This window comes from Taudactylus pleione, unplaced genomic scaffold (genome assembly GCF_031769625.1).
Source record: "Taudactylus pleione unplaced genomic scaffold, aTauple2 ptg000156l, whole genome shotgun sequence".
In the NCBI taxonomy this organism is placed as follows: domain Eukaryota; kingdom Metazoa; phylum Chordata; class Amphibia; order Anura; family Myobatrachidae; genus Taudactylus; species Taudactylus pleione.
The window spans coordinates 13,536,980-13,555,772 of NW_028284558.1; positions in this window are offsets into that span (position 1 = coordinate 13,536,980).

The window sequence follows — 18,793 nt, forward strand, 5'->3', positions numbered from 1 at the left end:
GCCCTATGCCAGAGTCTACTGCACCACCGGAGAGGAGGGTGCCCAATTAGAGCCTGCACATCGACCCCTCCTCTCTTAAAGCCCCTCTGGTTGAATGGTTTAATTTTCTAATGTGATGTGCATATTATGTACCTCAATGCAGGGGCAGAACTATGGGAGACAATGGAGGCGCCTGCCGCCAGGCTCCAGCACTGAAGGGGCACCTTCTCCATTGTCCACAACCAGGGCTGCCATCAGAAATTGTTGGGCCCAGTACTAACAAAATAGGTAGGGTCCCTAGGAGGTATGCAGCAGAGGTGGGCATAGATGTAGATAATGTGTGTGGAGCTATTTTGGGGGTGGGGCATCAATTGGTGCTTAAACAGTTTAAAAATTCTGAAAGTTTGGGCTATTGAGGCAGTTGTTAGGGAAGGCTGGTTGGACTAGGGGCAGCAAAGGACAGGGAAGGCCGGCTGGACTGGGCGAGGGGCAGGTAGGCTGGCTGGACTAGGGGTGGCACAGGAAAGACTGGCTGGACTTGTGCAGGGCAGGGAAGACAGGCTGGCCGGACTAGGGCTAGGTCGCAGGGACGGCTGGTTGGACTTGGGGGGGGGCACAGGGAAGGCTGGCTGGACTAGGGGTATTGCACAGGGAAGGCTGGTTGGACTGGGGGGGCACAGGGAAGGCCAGCTGGACTGGGAGGGGGGCACAGGGAATGCTGGCTGGACTAGGGGTAGGGCGCAGGGAAGGCTGGTTGGACTGGGGGGGGCACAGGGATGGCTGGCTGGACTGGGGGAGTGCATAGAAGGCTGGCTGGACTTGGGCAGGGAAGACAGGCTGGCTCGACTAGGGGTAGGGTGCAGGAAAGGCTGGCTGGACTGGGAGGGGGGCACAGGGAATGCTGGCTGGACTGTGGGACGGGCAGGGAAGGCAGGCTTACTGTACTAGAAGGCCAGCTGGCTGGCCTGGGGAGGGGTGCGGGCAGAAGAAGGCTGGCTGGCTAGGCTGGGGGGGCACAGGGAAGGCTGTCTCAACTACAGGGGGGGGCACAGGGCAAGGTCAGTGAGCATACCTGTTTTTTACTTTAGCATGAACACAGGGTCCGGCATTTTTTGACAGAGAGGGTCCCGGGTGGTGGCAGCGGCCAGGAATACACATGCGGCAGGCACTGGCAGGTTGAAGGAGCATTGGCGCACCTGGCTCAGCGCGACAGTGGCCATAGAAATATGGACCCAGCCGCGAGCCAATCACAGCTCGCGGAACGGCAGCCGCTCCTGATTGGCTGGCGTTCCGTGAGCTGTGATTGGCTCGCAACACCATGTTTCTAATGCTGCTGCCGCGCTGTGCCCCGGTGCGCTGATGCTACTTCAACCTTCTCAATCCCAGTGCCTGCCGCCTGTGTATTCCTAGCCGCTGCTACCCGGGCCCCCTCTCTGTCCGGGCCCGGGACTGGAGTCCCGACAGTCCCCCCCTGATGGCGGCCCTGTCCACAACATATACACCCCACTTATGGCTGTAACTATGTACCTGGAGTGTACCGTCACAGCCGTCCAATAGATGGCACCCCTTCCCAGCACCTGAGAAGCCACCATACACTAGTGGAGAGCTCCATATCAGACCATCAGATGCTGTCTTCGTCTATATATAGCCTGTCTGCATGTAAATTGCTACATTACAGTGTCAGCGGCTGTGACAGGGGGCACCAAATTATAACTTGCCTCCGGGCGTCTGGGATGAACTTACACCACTGCCTCAATGTGTACATAACTGTTATATGTGGGTGGACCCAGGATCTTGTCTATGAGAATAATTTTGTATAATTGTATCTTAATGGTATATATTATATACAAATACAGTGGTATTTCTGTACATATAAATAAATGCCACCAGTTTTGCAAATAATTGTTTGAACTATGTGTGTCAATGTATTGTAGGTATAAACAATGCTGTTATTCACATAGCTTGTCCCCATGCCTATTATTGTGTAATTTATAACTTATTAAGTGTTGTGCCAAAGGATTTGCTTGGTAGCTTTATTCTTAGATTGACAATACTCTCTTGTTAATGTCTATGTGAATTAATATCTGTTGTTCTTTGTTTTACTTTTGCCAGTCAGGTCATATGATACTTCCACATCTCATTATTAGGGGTCTATATTGAGCCCATCTGGGGTGAGAGTGTGTAGATTGAAGATCCACCTACTTTCAACGTTATCTATCCTCACATTCTGATTCCCTCCCCGCCAATTAGGTGTCACTTGGTCTATGACCATATATCTTAGTTCTTTGAGGTTATTTTGATGTTTAATTCTAAAGTGTTCTGAAATACTGTGTTGTTCGAGTCTCCTGGTTGTGCATCCTACATATTGTAGATGGTATGGGCACTCAAGGACGTAGCTCAGTGTGTGTCAGATTTGGAATTGTTGCTGAGTGGTACTACTTACTTTAACTGGAGTCGTGCTTCTGTACCCCAGATTTTTACAGAAGTGGCACCGACCACACTATAAGAAACCTGACCCAGTTGTTTTCCCACCAGAGTGGATTGTTTTGTGCTTAAAATGATTTTTGACAAACTTTTTTCTTAGGTCTTCTGCTTTCTTAAATACTACTTCAGGCTTATTGGACAAGATCATTGTTACTTTATCATCTAGATGCAATATGGGCCAGTGTTTCTTCAGTATACTCTTTACTTTATAAGCTGCACTTGTGTAATTTATGAAGTATGTTTTTCTGCCTGCTGTACCACCTGTTTATCTTTATCCGACGATCGAGATTCTGACTGTTGTGGACATTCTGGAGCCGGTATTTTGAGCGTTGGCATCCCAAAGCTGCCAGGATGTCAATTACATCCCTGTTGCATTTGTGCAATTTGTTATAAAGCATGTTTTGCTGCCTTCCGTATTCTGTTTATCTTTACCCTTGTAGGTAAGTAGTTGATCTCTAAGTTTTTCTTAATGTTATCGAAGGCTTTCATTACTAGGGACATGTTGCAAAGTATTTCTTTGAATTGATGTGCTAAAACACATCCTTGTGTCTCATAGTGCTCAATCTTTGTGCAGTTCCTTCGAATGAGGGTGAACTGACTCTGTGGTATATTGCAAATCTAGCTAGGGTGGTGGTCACTCTCTGCCAGGATGTAGCTGTTTACATCTACCTGTTTGTTATGTATTTTGGTATGGATAGTGGAGTTGTTAATGAAAATATCTAAATCCAGGAATACCTTTTTCCCTGCTGTAATTCATGGTGAATATCAGATCCTGCTCATTGTTTATGTACTGTAGGAATATTGGGACATTGACAGAATTTTCATATTTTGGCCGCTATTCACCACCACAATGGCTTTGAAATGAAACAAACAAGATGTGCTTTAACTGCAGACTTTCAGATTTAATTTGAGGGTAATTACATCCAAATCAGGTGAACGGTGTAGGAATTACAACGGTTTCTATATGTGCATCCCACTTTTTAAGGGGCCAAAAGTAATGGGACTATCAACTCAAAAGCTATTTCATGGACAGGTGTGGGCTATTCCGTCATTATTTCATTTTCAATTAAGCAGGTAAAAGGTCTGGAGTTGATTCTAGGTGTGACATTTGCATTTGGAATCAGTTGCTGTCGACTCTCAATATGAGATCCAAAGAGCTGTCACTATCAGTGAAGCAAGCCATCATTAGGCTGAAAAATCAAAACAAACCCATCAGAGAGATAGCAAAAACATTATGTGTGGCCAAATCAACTGTTTGGAACATTCTTAAAAAGAAAGAACGCACCGGAGAGCTCAGCAACACCAAAAGACCCGGAAGACCACAGAAAACAACTGTGGTGGATGACAGAAGAATTATTTCCCTGGTGAAGAAAAACCCCTTTACAACAGTTGGCCAAATCAAGAACACTCTCCAGCAGGTAAGTGTATATGTGTCAAAGTCAACAATCAAGAGAAGACTTCACAAGAGTGAATATAGAGGGTTCATCACAAGATGTAAACCATTGGTGAGCCACAAAAACAGGAAGACCAGATTAGAGTTTGCCAAACAACATCTAAAAAAGCCATTACAGTTCTGGAACAACATCCTATGGACAGATGAGACAAAGATCAACTTGTACCAGAGTAATGGGAAGAGAAGAGTATGGAGGAAAACATACCACCTCATCAGTGAAGCATGGTGGTGGTAGTGTCATGGCGTGGGCATGTATGGCTGCCAATGGAACTGGTTCCCTTGTATTTATTGATGATGTGACTGCTGACAAAAGCATCAGAATGAATTCTGAAGTGTTTCGGGCAATATTATATGCTCATATTCAGTCAAATGCTTCAGAACTCATGGGACGGCGCTTCACAGTGCAGATGGACAATGACCCGAAGCATACTGCAAAAGCAACCAAAGAGTTTTTTAAGGCTAAAAAGTGGAATGTTATGCAATGGTAAAGTCAATCCCCTGACCTGAATCCGATTGAGCATGCATTTCATTTGATGAAGACAAAACTGAAGGGAAAATGCCCCAACAACAAGCAGGAACTGAAGACATTTGCAGTAGAGGCCTGGCAGAGCATCACCAGGGATGAAACCCAGCGTCTGGTGATGTCTATGCGTTCCAGACTTCAGGCTGTAATTGCCTGCAAAGGATTTGCAACAAAGTATTAAAAAGTGAAAGTTAGATTTAGGATTGTTTAGTTTGTCCCATTACTTTTGGCCCCTTAAAAAGTGGGAGGCACATATAGAAACCGTTGTAATTCCTACACCGTTCACCTGATTTGGATGTAATTACCCTCAAATTAAATCTGAAAGTCTGCAGTTAAAGCACATCTTGTTTGTTTCATTTCAAAGCCATTGTGGTGGTGTATAGAGGCCAAAATCTGAAAATCCTGTCAATGTCCCAATATTTATGCACCTGACTGTATATGGTTTGGTTTAATGTAGCTTTGTCTAATATGTTTTTTTGTCTATGTACATATATTTTATATGCTTGTTTCAGTATAACCTGGATTCTTTATTCTTTCCCTATTCTTTTTGCACTTATTTCGGTGGTTTGTTTGTGTTTTCAGGTAACGATGTATACGCCAGCTGTCTGGGTCAGCTGGCCTGATGACGTCACGTCCGGGTGTGGTCTCTTCCGGTGTTCCTGTGGAGGGACACGCTGTCGGGATGCGGGTTCTTCTATTTAGGTAAGTAATGTGATTTTATTCTTTGTACCCTGACAAAAGAGCCTGGTGAGATCTGAAACGTTGGAAAACAATACATGAAGCATTTCTTAAAGTCCCGGAGTGCCGCCTCTGTCTTTCCTAGGATCGACTTTTGCTTTTGTATCAATCTATCGGGGAAGGCACCAGGGCAAGTGTATTGGCTTATATGGACCATTGGGTGCCGGTTTTCTTTTGTGCTGTTTAGATCGATCGATAGATAGATAGATAGATAGACATTATTTATTTTCTCATTATTATTGGTGCATCTACAATACTTATTATTCTATGTTGTTATTACATAAATGTATTAGATACATGAGGTGTCTGCCTATATCATAGAGCAAATCAGCGCTCCATCTTCCTTCTTTTTCTTGATATTTATAGTAGGTGCAGTCCTTACTTTGTGATCTCCTATTTTTGTCACAGTTATAATTAATTGTACAGACTAGCGCACCTTTCCTTTTATATGTAAAATATACATTTGCCACTTGAGTCAGATTCAGACAGTAGTAAAATAGGGAGTCAGGGGTATATTTACTAAAGTACAGGTTTTTAGAAGTGGAGATGTTACTCATAGCAACCAGTCAGATTCTAGCTATTATCTTCTAGAAGGTGCTGGATAAATGTTAAGTAGAATCTGATTGGTTGCTATGGGCAACGACTCCATTTCTAAAAACTCGCACTTTAGTAAATATACCCCTCAGAGTCAAAGGATTGGTGAGAGATTCCAGCCCTGATTACCAGATCATCCAATTAGGTTTTAGTGAGTTTCTTGGAGTCTTACATGGACAGCCTTGTCATTGTCACCCAATCTGACATCATAGTGTTTTAGGTATCCAAGGTTGTATAGCTAACCTCCAATGTTGTCCAGACTCCAGACTCTCTCTAACCCCATTTTAAACATCCTCTTCCACCAAAAGAGACTTTATTGCGGCCAGGTAAAGTCACTGAATAGTAGAAACTGCTGACTTCCAGCATTGTTGAACTCTTAATATTGTTAAAGATCGGATCACCCATCTCTCAAAATTGCACATCTGCATATGACAATAGTAGGGTTTTCACCCGCCCGGGATTCCTCTGTGCAGTCCAGAAATCAGCAACTATATGCGCAGTCTGGAGGCTGCCTAATCCTGTACAGGCGGTGTCCGGGAGTTCTACGGCGGAGTGCCATGACGTTGATGTTACCAGGGCCATAACGAGGGGTGTGTAACCGGTGTTGCCACACAGAACACAGGGCTTTGTAGACAGCACTGGTGCTCATCACAGCTATTGCTTCTGGCTAGCAGGGTGTCTGGAATGGCACTCTGCATCCAGTATCGCTGCACCAGTGCCGCCCGTAGTGTCCTTGAAGGTGCTCCGGGAACTGCTGCACTTCTGAGTGCTGGCAACCTCATCCCCTATGCACGACATCATGCGCAAAGGGGGTGGGGCTGGCACTGGGTGCTGTTAAGCTGTTACAGCCCTGGACGTTACTGCCAGTGTATTATGCCAGGCTGGCCCTCTCTGCTGCTCCACCTACAGTCTGCTGCATAGCCTACCTCCTCTGAGTAATCTTTTTAGCAATTGTGACTGGTGGGCAGAGGATGGACCCAGGAAGGGAGATTTGTGGAGTCTGGTGGGATTTACATTAATCAAACTTCAGGCTGTGCCTTCAGTGGTGAAGATAAGTAAACAAAGCAAGGGCATGAGGAGGGTTCTGGGCTGGCATATAAAGGCATAAGGGTGCTCTGAGGACTGACTGAGGCATATAAAGGGGCATGACTGTGGGGGCTCTGAACATATAAAAGGGGATGATATAAAAGAGCATGAGGGCTCTAAGGCATATGAAGCCACGAGGGTGCTATGAGGACTGACTGAAGCATATAAAGGGGCAGGAATGTGGGGGATCTGAGCATATAAATATCTGAGCATAGAAATGGGTGTGAGGGGGCTCTGGGCTGGTGCCTGAGGGCAGGAGGGGGCTCTGAGGTATACAAAAGGACACGAGGGGGCTCTGGGCTGGCATAAATGAGAATGAGGGCTCTAAGGCATATAAAGGTGTGAGGGCAATCTGCGACTTATAAAAGAGCATGAGGGCTCTGAGGCATATAAAAGAGCATGATGGGGGCTCTGGGCTGGCATATAATTGCTTGAGAGTGCTCTGAGGCATATAATGTTACATGAGGGGGCTTCGAGGGATATTAAGGGACATGAGGGGGGAATGAGAAGCATAAAGGGACAAGAATGGGTACTAATCCATATAGCGTAGCATGAAAGGGATGGCATATAAGGACATGAGGGGCAGTAAGGCACATAAATGGCATGAGGGGCTCTAGGGCTTGTATAGGGACAATCAGATCCCTCCCAGTGTCCCCCACAGCACACGCGTCATTCTGCGCATGCACAGAAGGATGCCAGAGGGTCCTAAACCCAGAAGTCCCTCTATCGCAAAGGACATCTCTTATTGGGAGATCTGTCCTTTGTGATTGTAATCGCATTTCTAATGCTGGTATGTACTCGATAAGTGGCAGAATGTACCGCATCCAGGTATCAGGGCTCTCTGTAGAAAATGAGGGTTCAGGATTATCTTGGGATAACATACTGTATGGTAAGGTTCAGGTCTTGCAGTGCAGGTTTAGGGCTGCTGCAGGGCTGTTTAAGTATTGGGAGGTTGGAATGAAGTCTATGTGACCAAAAGTAAGGCAAGATATTTTGTTCTTTTCCCAGCAGTTTAGGGATAACATAATTGAGTACCAGAAAATGTGAGGCTTTGAACTCTTCAGAAGAATTGAGGAACGGAGATTAGCTAACCCCTCAGCATGATTCATTTCAGATGATGAAATGGGTAAAGAAATGGTATTATTAGCATGAAGCAGCATGCATGGAACTTCCCATGAATGCTAAGAATTCTCAGCTTTGGTCAGGGCCGTACTTGGGGTCTGCAATCAGTGTTGGCGTGGCCAATCAGATGGTACCATCGCTGTCCTGATGGCACCTGTATTTGGCTTAGAGATTGCCTGGAATAGATCCTGCCACATGGAGAGCTACCTGGTGCATACAGGACACACCAGGTATTCAGTTTCTTCTTCCCGGGCCCCATCTGTGGCATCATGACTGTACTAGGGAAGGAGGGTGGTAGGGCAGCCCAGAGCGTATTAGTGTTACAATACAGCACTGGCTTTGAGGCTGATGTAGAATTGGACAAAATGTCCTATAACTTATATCAGCAGTTATTAGTCTGTATTAAGACAGGATGGTATTTTAATTCCAAAAGTGATGTTGTTTTTGCAGAATTCTATTGCTGTCTGGGTAGCGGGAGTAAGGTTTGGGGGTTGATTGTAATTAGTGAAAACATTTTTAGTAACCATTTTAAGGAGAATTTCATAGGCTGTGTAGTCGTTTTAGGCTTTTTTATTAGAAGTGTTTTTTTTTTTTTAAAGTGTAATCAAATTTTATGCAAACAGCAGAGTTACACATGAGTTTAACAGGAGGAAAATGTTACTTTAAACTTTAAACAAACTTCTATGCTTATGGACTCTCTCTAACACATACAACTGCTTTCTCTACAACCAGGAACATCCACACTGAAATGCCTTCATGGACATTGCAAAGATTTACCACTTTGCTAGCTGGACTTATTATGTTTCCCCCCGCACAAAAAATCTCTGTTGAAACACTCCTGTGGCTTTTTACTTTACACAATTGTAAATCCTACCTACATTGCTATTTAGTATTGCTCCACATCCATACAATCTTCACATTCTTTATATCCTACTCCTGCACCCAGGGCCATCTCTTCCATTGGGCTTGTTGGGCAGTTACCCAAGGGCCCGAAGCTTGTGGCGGCCCGCAAACCCGCCCCCCTGCAGCCGCGGCCAGTTGGTAAATTTATATTTTTAGAAGCAGGCCGCTGGTGTACAGAGTCTCTGTGCATGTGTGGGAGGTCTTATGGGCATGCAGGAGGGTTTAATTTTATTGACCATTTAAATTTTTTTCCAATGAATGGGTGGGTAGGGGCCCCAGTGCATTGCTTTGCTAGGGCCCACACTGCTGTTTCGACAACCCTGCCTGCACCCAGAACAGTACATAACTAACTAGCGTTTGCCCTCAGCTTCGCTCGCGTGGCTCTCTGTTATTGCTCAGCGGAACAAAGACAGTAGTGGCATCTAATATTGTAATGTATATTTTATATTGTAGACATTGATCACAAAATGTCTTTGTAAACAATATTTGCAGTTTTTTCTTTAGGGATTAATACAAAAAGATGCTTGGGGCTACTAACTCGTGAGCAAGCCACTTAACCTACAGTAACACTGCAAGATTGCAAGCAACATGAGCAGCAACTCTATGATATGTAGTAGTTGTCTTGGTATGCAATCTATTGGATTGACATGTTTATTGCAACTTTATGAGTCAAGATAAGCTGCCTGATTAGTGCTTAATATTTAGTTGGATTTTCCTGCAAAATAGATCTGGAGATATATATATATATATATATATATATACATCTATGTACTGTATTTAAAAATGCATACACATATAACTGTTTGCTTTTGGGGTGTGCAGCATATGTATATATATATATATATATATATATATATATATATATTAGGGATGTGCAGGCTCGGATAGTCCATGAATGATGATGTTTGTCCATGCATGATGATGTTTTGCCTCTTTCTGAGTTCCGTTTTTTGGAGGGAAAAATCCGAACTCGGCGTGCAAACTCGAACCTATCCGAGCCTGCACATCCCTAATATATAGTATATATATATATATACATATATATATATACAGATGTGTCCTTACATATCTATCATCCTTGCACATTAAACTACCCTTCTAATCGCGCCATGCCGTGGCGTGACTCGGTAGCAGCAAGCGTTTTTTTGTGCGACTTCTTACCTTCAAATGTATCTTATTCGTGCAGTGATGTGAAAAGCTAGCACAAGCAGCTTCTGCTGATTAAAATGATATGCAGCATGCCTATGTTCTCTGTGCGTCTGCTACAGCCGCTGACACTGTAACGTAGCATTTTACATGCAGATACACCCGCAGATACACAGAGAATATAGGCATGCTGCATATCATTTTAATATCATGTACATACAGTACATATAGTCATTTTGAACTTGAGAGCCTGTGCAAATTCCAATAAAAAATTTTTTGTCTGCATAGTTCATAAACAGTCCTTAAAAGTATATTTGTCCCCCAAACATTATATTTATATACATCTAGTCATTTTTGGTTTGAAGAGCCTGCACACGGCATGCGCAAGCGTGTTTTTTCCTTTATTGCTCCTCTCCCTGATGTCTCATTGCGATAATACATATTTCAGTTGCTTTCTAGGTGATTAAGCTACACAATATTGAAAGCACAATCCAAATTCATCCAGTAGTTTTTGCGTGACGCTGGAACAAGAATTTTTTTTATAGTTCATACACAATCCCAAGGAGTACATTTCTGCTAAAAAAATTCTATGTACAGACACAAACATTGCAACTTTGGGCCTGATTCAGAGCCACTCGCTATTTGCGGTCGTTCGTTCTAAAACAAGGGGTGGCTATTCAAATGAACCGTTCGCTGTTTGCGGTCTGTTCACGCCACTAGGTCTGAACGAGCAAACAAAACTTGCGTTCGTTTTTTGGAAAAATATGCCCCCTGGCCGCTCGCATCCTATGTCATGTCCGCTATTTATTAGATTAATCGAGTACATCGACCAGGGTATGAACTGCTCGCTATTCTTGTGGTTGGTTTTTGCTACCACAATTTTGCGAGCAGTTCTGGCTATAAAATAACCCAGTGACGTGGTCAATGACTCTGCTGTTTTAAATATACACACCCATAAAACGCCCGTTTTGACCTTTAAGCACGCCTGCGATCGGATCTCCACTCCCCGTTTTCAAGCACCTTCCCCTGTTACCACCCACATATGCCTCTTTCTGTCACTCAAATTACCAGGCATTCGCTATTTTGCGAGCTCATGAATTTCGGCCGCACTGAGTGGTTCGCGCATGCGTATTACGATCCGTACGCATGCGCAGTAGGCCAAACATCGCTCGGAGCGAACGAGCAGCCACTTGCGTCCGGCTCTGAATCAGGGCCTTTGTTATAAGTATAGATTACTTTTTTCAATTTTATTGACTATTACCTACTTTAGTACATACTGTACTTACTGCCTCACTATCCACTGTATTTACGTCCTTTTTGTTTTTCATGTTAATATTGCCATTTATCTACTGTAGTTTGAACAAACACTGTACATCCTACCCCTTTTTTTTACACCACTACTACCCGTAACCAACCTACCCCTTCTATCCCCCCACTCACTACTCTCTACTTTCCTAGTCAATCACCATGTGTCCTCGCTCTCATCCCATGTCTTTCCTCACTACTCAGCCCTCATCTCCCTCCCAGTACCATTCCATCCTCTTACACCAGCTTCCCAGCGAATCTCATCCATATCTCTCTCCTTCTCCTGTGCCCGCTGGAATAATAAATTTCCCGCTATCCCTTACCTTTTCATCTCCAACTCACTCAACCATCTTGCTATCACTGAAACTTGGTTTATCCCACTGATAACACTTCTCCCACTGCTTTCTCCTATGGGGGCCTCTCCTTCACCCATTCCATCTGACCTGATGGCTGCACAGGCGGCAGGGTAGGCATCCTACTATCCCCCAATTGTACCTTATGTGTCTCCACTCTGAGCCATCCCTTTCCTTCTCCTCCTTTAAATCCACTCTATCCGTATCTTCCACCCTATCCATGTCTGTGTCTCAGTCATCTATCACCCCTCTGGCCCCACTACCCATATCCTTGATAACTTTGCTGCATGGCTTCCCCACTATCTCTCCTCTAACCTCCCGTCCATCATCCTAGGTGGCTTTACCATCCCCAATGATATCCCTACTGACCCTATTTCCACCAATCTTCTCACCCTTTCTTCCTCATTTGGCCTTTTCCAATAGAGCTCATCCAACACCCACCATCTTCTCCCATCTGTGTGCTCTCTCTGGCTTCTCAAACTCTCCCTTCCCATACTCTGATCACCATTTCCTCTCCTTCACTCTCTTCCCTTCTCCTGCACCACTCTAAATGCCCAAATTTACCATCACCAGACATAATCGCGATGCTTTTGACCCAGCTGTACTGTCCCCCTTGCTTGATACTCTGCTCCCCCCTTATCCACTCTGACTTGCCCCAACCAGATGGCCTCCTTCTAAAACCTCACCCTGTCATCTTGACTCTGCTGCCTCCTCCTCTTCGGTCCCACTTTGCCACTACAAACTCCAACCCTGGCACTCCAAACTCATCCAGTACATACATAAATGCACCCTCTCTGACAAACAACACTGGAAAAATTCCCGCTCATGGGCAGACTTTCTCCATTTCAAGTTCATACTCCTGTCCTACAATTCTATCCTCTCCCTTGCTAACAAATATTTCTTCAAGTCTCTCATCTTCTCCCAGTCCTCCAATCCCCGCCGCCTCTCTGCCACATTCAACACACTTCTTTGCACTCCCCTCCTCCATCCCAACTCCCTTACTGCCACTTACTTTGTCTCCTTTTTTATTTCCAAAATCTTCTCCTCCCATCATTCTGCCACTCCACCACTACACCTTACTCTCCACCCAGTCACCCCGTGTGCATCTTCCCACCCCACCATTGGTGATAAAGTCCATTCCCTAATCTTATCCCCTACTACTTGCCACCTGGATCTTATCCCCTCATGCCTCCTACACTTCCTCTCTGCCTGCTCCCACCTTGCTCACCTATTCAATCTATCCCTCTCATCTGGCATCTTCCCCTCTTCATTCAAACATGCTCTTGCTTCACCAATTCTAAAAAGAAAAACCTTGACGCCTCCTCCTCAAGCAGCTTATCTACATTCATCTCAAATGCTACCTGACAACTCCATCCTTGATCCTGTCCAATCTGAATTTCGACCCCTCCACTCCACCTAAACTGCCCTGGCCAAAGACATCAATCATCTCTGCTAAATCTAGGGGCAACTTCTCCCTGCTCATCATCCTGGACCTCTCAATGTCCTTTGACGTCCTTTGACACTATGTATCACCCTCTCCTGCTACACACCCTTCAGACCACTGGCGTCTCTGTCATCATTCTCTCCTAGTTCACCTTCTACCTTGCCAAACGCTCCTTCTCTGTCTTGGCCTCTGATTCAAATCACCATCCTTTCAGGGGGCATCCCGCAGGGCTGTGGCCTTGGCCCTCTGCTCATTTCTTTTCCTCCCTGGGTGAATCATTTGGCCTCCAGTATCACCTCTATGCCAACAATGCTCAACTCTACCTCTCCACTCCTGAGCTCTTCCCCTCCCTCCTCTCTTGGGTGTACAGCTGCCTTTCTGCCATTTCCTCCCAGGTGTCCATGTGCTTTCTCAACTCAACATGGTCAAAACTGAACTAATTGTCTTTCTTCCCTTAAGAGTCCTCACCCCCCCAAAAAAAAATTAAACTCTTTATCACTGTTGACAACACCACTATCTCCTCTGTTTCCCAAGTCCTCTGGCCTGGGGGTCATTCTTGACTGCTCCCACTCTTTAATACCCCACATTCAATCTCTTGACCAATCCTGTTGTTTCCAGATATGCAACATCACTCACATCTAACCCTAACTCTCTCATAAAGCCACTAAAATGATCGTCCACTCACTGATCATTTCTCGTCTCGACTACTGCAATCTGCTCTGCTCCAGTCTTTCTCCTCTCATACTTAATGCTGCAGCTAGACTTATTTTCCTCTCCTGCCACTCCACATCTGCCTCCCCTTTCAGCCAAATGCTACACTGGCTCTCCCTCTCCTACAGAACCCTCTTCAAACTCCTCAGTCTCACATATATGGCACTCTCCAACTACACTGCTCCCTATATCTCTAACCTCATCTCCCTACATACTCCCTCCCGCCCACTCCGGTCAGCGAATGACCATAACCTTTAATCCCCCTGGTTACTATCTCTCGCTCCCAAATCAAAGATTTCACCCATGCTGCCCCCATTACTGGAATGTTCTCCCTCATTCTATCACATGATCCCCTAGCCTGTATTACATCAAACGGGCACTGTAAACCCATCTGTTCATAAAAGCATATCCATCCACCAATTAATCATGCTTCCACATACAGTGTTGGACTGGCCTACAGGGGTACAAGGGAATCCCCCAGTTGTCCCCACTGTCTGAGGGCCCACCCCCTCCTCTAGAAATCAGGTTCAAGACTGTGCACTTGAACTATACATTATACATATTTGATGCAGTTTCAGTTACAGAAGCCTGAACCCTAGCGCTTGATTATTTATAAACCTCTGGTTTGAGGGGTATACTTGGTGAATTCTGAAGTACTGTATCACACACGCTCATTAGCAGGACAGGACTGGGACCAAAAATAGGCCCTGGCATTTAAAGCACACAGGTCCACCTCAGCGTCAGCTTCTGACTCCTGGCATAGACTCCTCCCCTTACTATTCCTGACTCCTCCTACTTAATATTAGAACACCATACATGCAGTGCTATTTTTCATCAAGAACAAGCAGGTACTCAGAAGTGTGCTGATATACAGCGATATGGTATACTGGCTCTTCAAGCACTGAGCTGCCCGGTGCCGCCAGAAGATCTGGTGTCGTGCCACCAGCTGATTACAGCTGGTGCACTGGCAGACATGCATGGATGGAGACTTGGAGAGACAGTGGCATCAAGCCACCATCATTCAAATCTGGCACTGCCCATGAGCCAATTGGAGCTCATGGACCGGCAGCCAATCACGAGCTACTGCAGATGTAGTTCCTGATTGGCTCTCGGAGAGCAACAAATTTTAAATTACGGCATTGTGGTAGCAGTCGTCTCTCTCCATCCATGGATGCTTGCCGGGCAGGGGCCAGACACCAAGTACACATGGAAATGAGAGCGTCCTCTCATCATATCATCTCTGTGAGACTGAGGCTGCTGGAGGGACTGTTGTGAAGGGCGAGGTAAGAGGCTGCAGGGAGAGCTTTACTGTGGGGCATAATGTTATAAGGAGCATTACTATATGGCATAATGTGTAAGAGGCATTAATACTAGGTGGTATAATTTGTAAAGGACATTACTGTGTGATATCACTTGTAAAGGGCACTGTGCAGCATAATGTGTATAAGGGGCATTACTGTGTGGCATAGAGTGTAACAAGGGGCATTACTATTGCACGGGATCATGTGTTATAAGGGGCATTACTACTGCATGGCATAATGTGTTATAAGGGGCATTACTATTGTGTGGCATAATGTGAATAAGTAGTATTACAATGTTGTACACTACACTGATGAAAAAGGGGTGCATCTTAAAGACATGCCCCCTTTTAAGTTATCACACCCCTTTTTTAGCGCACGCATCTACGGTGCACGCATAAGTAAAGCCTTAGATTTTTCATACCTCCACTTCAAAATTCCCACTTTGACCACTGATTTTAACAATTTGCTTTGTTCCATCGTAAAATTTCTGCATGGAAGACGAGGGGGGCACTCTGAGCCCCCTCAGCCCAGCACATTACCAGTGGGGGGCGCGATCAGCTTGATCGCTCCCCCCACAGGCATAGGAGACTGCTGTGGCTGCTTCTTAGCAGCCGCAAGCAGTCTCCCAGTGCAGCCCAGCACACAGCAGCGTGTGCTGGGCTGCTGTGATGTAAGAGGGGGGGGCGGTACCAGATCAGGCCCCAGCGGACCCCTCCAGCAGCCCGGGCCTGGGTAATTAGTACCCGCTCCCTCCCCTCTCGGTGTCCCAGGAGACACCCAGTGGCAGATATCAAGAATAAGCTGCCACAGAATGACAGGTAAAGGTCAGTAGAGAGCAGTTTTACATATAAAGATCCATTCTTGTGTCAGAATACTAGCACATAACCTGAACGCTACAGACAGCAATGAACACAGATATACCACATTATGGGCAATAGATAATGTATTAAGATAATGGAAGGATAAAACAAATGAAACCAGACAATGTATTAGAGAGTCCAAATACACATGATAAAACAAGTTTTTCATCTTGGTCTCCATTTTAAATCTTTTACTCCCTGAAACTGCCTTCGCAAAGAGCTGTTGTCCGTCCAATCTGCTTTCAGATAGGACACATCCTCATCTTCTTCCAATTTCTGTAACAAAGAAAGATACCATCAGAGGTTAGATTCTATCCACCATTAGTGGGAAGCATTATCCGACTGTCATGCTCAGCTCCGAGGAATCCCCTACTGACGGGTTGAAAGCTGTGGTCCTGGGTTGAGGAAAGAACGGAGGTGAGGGGCCTGAATGTAGATTTTCCTCATCCACAAGTATTGGATGTTAACGAGACCTAACCAAAGATGCAGAGTCTAACCTGCCGGAAGGTGTTCACCAGTGACCCCTACAAGTGGGATATGGGTTTAGCTGCTCCCGACAAGCAGGTCGCGGCCCTTTGGTCAGGTATCCAATACAAGTGGTAAACGGTGAGAAATACACCACTATGGCCCAGAGTGAAGTACTTTGGAGAAGTACTAATGTATATTCTATACCCTTGGTAGAGTTGGTACAGAAGGTGGTTCAGTGACTGTACTCAGTGGTGTGTACTGAGTTCCCAATGTGCGACTCCAGACGCACCGGAGAATGATTCAGTGATTGTACACATTGGTGTGTTCTGTGTACACAATGTGTGAATCCAGATGCACCAGAGGATGGTTGGTAATTGTACACAATGGTGTGTACTGTGGCCCTGATTCAGAGCCGGACGCTCTGAAAGAGCGCTCGCTCTGAATCAGGGTGTTTTTTTTTTTTTTTTTTGTGCGGCCTCCTGGCCGCTCGCATAGCTGTGGGTGACCACCCACAGCTAATGCGAGTGGCCAGGATGATGGTCGCGATGGTCAAGACCATCGCGACCATCAGGGCTTGCGACGAGAGCTTTGTGGTAGAGTCTCGTGGCCGCAAGCCCCAGAGAGCTTCTGGCTCTACAAGAGCCGGAAGCTCTCCCACTGACATCACTGGTGATGTCAGTGGGGCCGCCTACAAATGGCAGGCATTCACATGGGAACGCCTCCATTTGTGAAGCCACCCTCCCGCCACGCCAACAAAACGGGGTGAGCTGTCGATCAACATCGATAGACGCCCCTTTTTTAGTGAGCCACAGAGCAAGAGAATATCTTTCTCGCTCCGGGGCTTGCGCACGCACACCATCGACCCGCTCGCGAGCGCTCAAGCGCTTGCGTTTGGGTCTGAATCAGGCCCTGTTTACACAATATGTGAATCCAGATACATCGGAGGATGGTTGGTAATTGTACACAGTGGTGTGTACTGTGTACACAATGTGCAAATCCAGACGCACCGGAGGATGGTAGCGGGATGCTGCAGCAATAACTTTGAGAACGAGGAACAGGAACCTGGAACAGAATAACGATCAGCATACACTGGAAGTGACAACGTTGCACAGGCAACTTCCTGGTGTTCAGAGCCCAGTTATATACCCTACAGTAGCAGTTCATTGGAGGTCAGTGTCAGAAGATCCGAAACTACGCTACCATTGGTTAAGGGAACAGTCAGGTGAGAAAGACTAACATGGCGGCGCCCAAGATGGCAACCTCGGAAACCAAGACACGGAGCCACACATGGAAGTCCCAAAAAGAAACCTAAGGCAGAATCCTCAGCGCGTCACTTGCCGCTGCACCTGACATCTGACCGCACGAGAAGTCAGGGGAAGCCGGTGCCGGGGTGAGTAACGGCCGACCCTAGACTGAACCCTGACAGCGACTTGATGGCCATTTGTCCTCTATGTACCCTGAGCAAACTGGTGGCAGAAGCCAAACAGATCGGGCCGATTACATCATATTGTTGACCAGTAAATTGATAAACGTATAGTTTTATGACACTTTACTTTTTTATGGCGGAAAGGTAACTAAACTTACCTATTAGATGTATGGCTTACAGGGAGGTGTATCAAACTTCTGAAGAGTATAAGTGGAGGTGTAGCCCATAACAATCAATCATATTCTAGCTATCATTTATGTAGTATTTCTATAAAATCATAGCCACAATCTGATTGGTTGCTATATACAACTTTTCCGCTTTTCCTCTTTAAAAGGTTTGATACATATCCCCCTTAATTTACAGTAACAGCATATGTTTACCTGTAACTAATAGTTAGGGATTGTTAGTAACCGGTGTGTGTCTCACTGGAGGTGGATGATCCGGTCAGACTCCCAGGCATTATATGACACCACCCATCTGGCTTATGCTATTCTCCGGTATGAATGTGAAAACTTTAATAGTAAAAATAAATTTATTTTAATATTTATAAAAAAAATGCCTAGGCCATAGAGCACAATATATGTCTAGCAATGACGGTGTACATAGCCTTGAACAAACTGAGGTGATTCTAATAAAATGACATATACTGAAATCAAATGGGGATGGTGACCAGCAAAAGCACACAATTTGTTTAAAAAAAAATTGTATCAAAAGGATAATGAGACACTTGAATCCAAGGGACAGAGAATGTAACCTAACATAAAGTTCAGAAATTATAAAACAGAAAAATATAAACATTCAACCAAACAACATTCTGTATAACCATAGCAAATGCCCACCCTAAGCCCCTAATTTTCCTATATGACATACAATACACTTAAAATAATGGTGGCAAAC